The sequence below is a fragment of the Gossypium hirsutum genome, chromosome D08, assembly GCF_007990345.1.
Source record: "Gossypium hirsutum isolate 1008001.06 chromosome D08, Gossypium_hirsutum_v2.1, whole genome shotgun sequence".
Lineage (NCBI taxonomy): Eukaryota > Viridiplantae > Streptophyta > Magnoliopsida > Malvales > Malvaceae > Gossypium > Gossypium hirsutum.
This window is the reverse complement of record NC_053444.1, coordinates 58741218-58747599: the sequence shown is the minus strand read 5'-3', so window position 1 is coordinate 58747599 and position 6382 is coordinate 58741218. Positions and strand designations below refer to the sequence as shown.

The window sequence follows — 6382 nt, the reverse complement described above, 5'->3', positions numbered from 1 at the left end:
AGTTATGACATAATTGATTGAGATATCTCATTATATTCATAATTTCAGATACTTGAACCTCTTCTGGGATTTTATCAAAAGTTATGTCTTAGGTCTCTTCATGAGTACCCACCTCATTTAGCATGTGATCATATTTATTTCTTTCTCCTCTCTTTCAAGAAGTTTTTCTTTGATGGAATTGACTAGTTTGCCATGCTTCTAGCATGCTCAAAACTTGTTTTTATCACATTGTCCTTTTGAGACATATAATTATTTGGAGAATTTTAGCTTATATATGTATCATCTAGTATATGCAATCTCTAAATGTCATCTCTAAACATGTCTAGCAAATAATTTTATCCTTCAAACTTGTACACATAAGATTAGTGAGGATCACAAAAAAATGACATAATTATTTAACCAATTTGTCTGTAATACCCCAAAATAGAGCCTAAGAGTTTTAAGGTGTAACACCCCGACTCGTGTCCATTGCCGGATTTGAGTTACGAGGCATTACCAATAAAAAATCCAACTCAATTTTTTTTTTTTAAAATTATACCAACTCAACCACGAAAATCTCATTCCATATATATATGTTTAATCACATAACCAATTAAAATCAACTTGCATCATTAATCAAATTTTATATACTAACCATATCATTATCATTTACCTAATCAAAATTTAATATCATTCAAATTCTTAAAACATTTCCAAACATATATGATTATATATCATAAATCAAGCATATATCCAAACATTTATTTGTACAAATATTTCATTTCAATTTACTAACTATAATACATATTACAACATAGGTAATCTACCCTATCTTGGACAGCCCTTATATGTCAATATGGACAGCATTTTTATACCAAACTAAACAGCAATTTCACACCAAAATTTGGACAGCATATATACAACAATTTAGGCAGCATATATACAACATATTGAGCAGCATTTTTGCACCAAAATTTGACAGCTTATACACAACAAATTGGATAGCAATTACACAACAAATTGAGCAGCATTTTTACACCAAAAATTGGACAGCTTATATAAAATAAATTGGCAGCAAATATACAACAAATTGAGCAGCATTTTTACACCAAAAATTGGACAGCTTATATACAACAAATTGGCAGCAAATATACAACAAATTGAGCAGCATTTTTACACCAAAAATTGGACAGCTTATATACAACAAATTGGCAGCAAATATACAACGAATTGAGCAGCATTTTTGCACCAAAATTGGACAGCTTATACACAACAAATTGGACAGCAATTACACAACAAATTGAGCAGCATTTTTACACCAAAAATTGGACAGCTTATATAAAACAAATTGGCAGCAAATATACAATAAATTGAGCAGCATTTTTACACCAAAAATTGGACAGCTTATATACAACAAATTGGCAGCAAATATACAACGAATTGAGCAGCATTTTTGCACCAAAATTGGACAGCTTATACACAACAAATTGGACAGCAATTACACAACAAATTGAGCAACATTTTTACACCAAAAATTGGACAGCTTATATAAAACAAATTGGCAGCATTTAAGCAAAAAAATTAACATGAACATATACCACATTTTAGACCATTAAAACATATGCATTAATACCGAATTCAAACCAAAAGAGATAAGCCATTTTTTTTTTGCATGACTTTTCAATACATATACACATTGGTTCCAAAATCAATATTTTAACTATGCTATACATGCCATATATTTGAAAACGATTTAGCGAAGTTCCAAAAGAAAATATCGATAGTGTGATGAGCTTAGCTGACGATCCCCGAACACGTAGCGTTCACCAAAATCTATACATCAAAACAATTATCCAACACATTGTAAGCTAATTTAGCTTAGTAAGTTATAAGCAAATAAACACTACTATTTAACCCGATATCTCAAATAATATTCAACAAATCCATACTACTAAATCATCTTACCTTTAGTTTACCATATCATAAGATAATTATTCACTTATTACTATGATTTAACTAAAATCAATATAATTACACAACCATAAACATTTCTTCAAATTTAAACACAAGGCCAAATACTTTATGCATTTCCTCATCATGTAATATAAAGAATCATCTTATATATATATATGATTCCAAATAAAATCACCACATAGGTTTAATACCTACAAAGCTTAACCTTATATACAACCATAATGGTTATTACTCAAGAATTCCAAGTATTTACTCATTTTCTAATCATGATTTCTCAATAAGACAAAATACTCAATGCTAATAGTTATTCGAAAATATTTAATAAGTTCGCACACTTAGTGCTCAATAATCAAACTCGCACACTTAGTGCTTTACAATTAAACTCGCACACTTAGTGTCAAAAGTCAACAACTCAGTACATCTTATTTCAATAATTTTATCACTACATGTATATATATATCATTTAATTCAGCGTAATTACATAGATACTAAGCTGATTTAAAATGATACGAATATATATATGCTTAATAACTTACCTCGGATGTCGTCGACTAATAGATCGGCTACTCAACTACTTTCGATTTCCCCGATCTAAATCTGATTTCTTGGTTTCTTGATCTAAACATATTCAAATAAATCTCATTTAAACATATTTTCATTCAATTTAGTCTAAGAACACATAAATGGGCAAATTACATTTTTACCCCTAATATTTCACATTTCACAATTTAGCCCTTTTGCTCAAAACACAAAATACACAAAATTTGACTATACTCCTTAAGGACCTAATATTCCTAGTGTCCATACAAGCCCACAAATTTCATTTATTTCACATTTTAATCCTTCAAACTTTTTTTTTACAATTTAACCTAATTACTCAAATTCATCAAAAATTTAAAGATAAAACATGTTAATCTTTCACATATCTTTCATATTTCATCATCAACTATCACAAAGCTTAAGAATTCATCAATGGCATTTCTCAAAATCATCAACAATTCACAAAATTAAGACATGGGTTTTGAAGTATTCAAAGCAACGATCTCAAAAACGTAAAAATTATCAAAAACCGAACAAAAACTAACCTTGAATTAAGCTTCAAAATGGCCGAATATTTGAAGCTTTCAAACTTTTTTTTCCTTTCTACTTTCGGTAAAAAAGATGAACATAAAATGGTGGGTTTTAAATGTTTTGTTTTATTATAACATATATTATTATATTATTATTATTTTAACTTTTATTATAAATATATATATCACATATTATCATGATGCCATCCACTACCTATTACTATTGGCTAAATTACAACATAAGGCCTCCAACTTATAAAGACAACAACAATTAGGCAGTTTCATATTTAACCACTAAATTTTCATTTTACGCGATTAAACCCTTTTCTCAAATTAAACACTCAAACAATAAAATTAATTCACGAAACTTTTACACATGTTAATTCACACATAATAAACACAGAATAAAATATTTAAATATTTTTCAGACTCGGATGTGTGGTCCCGAAACCACTGTTCCGATTAGGGTCAACAATCGGGCTGTTACATAAGGTTATTTTAGGAATTTTAGCCATAGGGTGTTTGGAATTTTGCAATGTGGTATATCGGTAATGTTTTCAATTATGGTTTTTAGGAAATCAAATCAATTGTTGAAAAAGTGTTTTGGAAACCAATAACTTGAGGAAAAGGATTTATTTGTAAAAGGGTCAAAATCTTGTGTGTTTATGCTGTAGTTTTACCAAATTTTAAAATTGAACCTAGTATCTTCCCCCACCAATAGTTTTCACGATAATTTCTTCTTATTTCATGTTGTGTCGTCCCTTGCTCCCCAAGCTCCTCTCTTTCACTTTTTGTTATTCAAACCTTAATTACATTATTTCCCTTCATCCTTATAGCATTAATCTTCATAGAATATCAAGAAAACACCCCAAAATCCCATTGATTTCATCATATTCCTCACGTGTGGGTTTCCTTAGATTTGCGTCAAAACTCATTTTTCTTCCATCAAAGGTAATCATTCATCTACCTGTTAGTTTTTAATGTTATTTAGCCTTTAAAACTGAACTATTAGCCATCGAATCGCATGTTTTGGTTAAAAACCAAAAGTTGAATCGTTAATGGTGGATGTTGGGATTTTGGATAAAAATATGGTTTTAAAGTGTTTTTCAATTAGTTTTGATGAGATAAAAAAAGTTTCTAAGCTTACTTTAAAATTTCATTAAATATTTTTAGGGATTTAATGAATTTTTGTGGAAATTATCGTTAACATGTCGAAAAATTCGATACCATAAACTGAGTAGTTTAGCATAGTTTAAAGGTTGAGAATTAGTCGTAGGTGAATACAATTCAATTTGTTATTTTGGAATTTAGTTGTAGCCTAAACCACTACTCTAAATTTTGAGTGTAAGTTCTTTCGTGTCCATGTGTAACTTATGCAATATGCGCTTGTGTTATTTTGAAAATGTGAATTGAAATGATATGTCATGACATGTGTTATGTGTTCATGATTACTGTTGTGAAAGTGTATATGCAGACATGTCTTTCATGCTAAGTAACAGTGATTATAATGTGCTAATTTGTGTGTTTAATAACAGATATTTTGGCCTTGTGATTCTTGAGATAGTTGGATATAGATGCCATGCCATAGGATTGTTAGTACTCATTTATATGTTATATGATTTGAACGTTGAGACCTTGAGACATGTTTGAGAGATAAGGGAATGTGAGCTAAGCTCTATTCAACGGGACATGTTGGGTGTGTTAGAGAGTATTAGCTTTATGCTTTACTTTTGAGACATGTTTGACTCTATGAGTCTATGTGGTATGTTGGAGATTCATGTATCCGATGAGTGGTGATAGTACCCACTTTTACACTTTATAGCTCAAGCACCTAATGATCTATCTATTTGTTGTATGTATTGTGATGTATGCATGAAAGAGTATGTGTGGACTTTGTTTATAAACTTTTAAATATGCATGAGAAGTAATATATGTCCATTAAGTTTAGGTTGTTATAATTATGCTACATATATGTTTCTCTAATGCTTGATAAGCTATTTGCATGGTAGTTTTTCTAATTATTCACTAAGCTTGTTAAGCTCACACACTCCATTATTAAATTATTGCAGATTAGCTGTGTGTCGGTGTGGGTGGTGTGGTTTCCTAGGGGTGATCCAAGCAAGTTCATTTTCGTTATTTTGTAGGAGTTATTATTTGTTTACATTTTGGGAATAAGGCAATGTGGTAGACTTAGTACTAGTATTTGTCATGATGTTTTGGATGTTACCATAACTTATTTATTCTTAGGATCTTATGGATTTGACTCGTGTTATGTTGATTATTGTTCAGACTTATTTTCATTTTCTGAAACTACTATTATGACTATTTTGTTGTTTATTTGATGATGATATGGTAGCATGATGAATTGATATAAGTTGGAATGACCCGTATGCTTATCTATGTTGTATTTTTCTATTCTAAAGCAGAGATATCGATATTTGTGTTGTAAAAACAATACCTCTGTGATTTTCAAATGTGGAGGAAGGCAGAATCATAACTTGGTACTGATACCCTATCACGAATATCGATACTTGAGATAATTTTATCGATACTTTTTTATAGGTATCAGTGTTCTCTTGTTTTTTTTAGCCAAGAAAAAAATGTTGATTTGTACCAATTTTTCATACGGTATCGATACCGTGTAAGTAAAATATGATACCCCTGTCCCAGTATCGGTACCTATGTAAGCAATTTTGGAATTTTGCTAAATGGGCCCTATGCATGTTTAACTATTATTATAAGACCATTTGATGAATGTTTAGCATGTATTAATGAGTATTTAGAATATGTTTGGTCAAGAACTTATGTTAATGTAAAATAAGAGACGTTCCCTTAATAATGGGACGTGATATTCTGTGTATGATGTGAGACAGTGGTGTGGCATCCTGATTTTCGTGTTCGATAACTAGGTCGGGTATAGGGTGTTACATTGTCTCCCCTTAATGTTGTGAAAATTTACAACATGACAATATTTTCTTTTCAAAATTATAAATATCTCTCTTCAACTTTTTCACTTCTAATGAAAAATCTAATTTTTCTCAACTTCTTACTTGATGATTCATCTTAATGCACTATGGTGGAACATAAAAAAAATATTGCACATCCAAATATTCTTAGATGAAATCTATTGGCTTATAAATGAAAGCTAATTCTCATGAGACAAATATTTCTTACATGTTGGCTTGATGCAAATAAAGTTACATGCTTATTTTAAAGCTATTCTTAAATTTATGGTTAAGCAATTAAATGGAGGCATAGTTTTGCTAACCATTAAGTATAACATATATAGGCATAGACAACTTAATATTATCTCAGCTAAAACTACAAAAATCAAGTTTAAGATATAGTGCACCAGCGTT

General features: G+C 29.9%; 1 long non-coding RNA gene across 1 annotated transcript; it reads right to left on the bottom strand.

Annotated features, from left to right (window-relative positions):
• Positions 1-1581: 1581 nt before the first annotated feature.
• LOC121219892 (uncharacterized) lies at positions 1582-2586 on the bottom strand. The gene is made up of 2 exons (XR_005916934.1): positions 2490-2586; positions 1582-1812 (listed from the first exon to the last, which is right to left on the bottom strand). It is a non-coding gene; the product is annotated as an uncharacterized lncRNA (long non-coding RNA).
• Positions 2587-6382: the final 3796 nt, after the last annotated feature.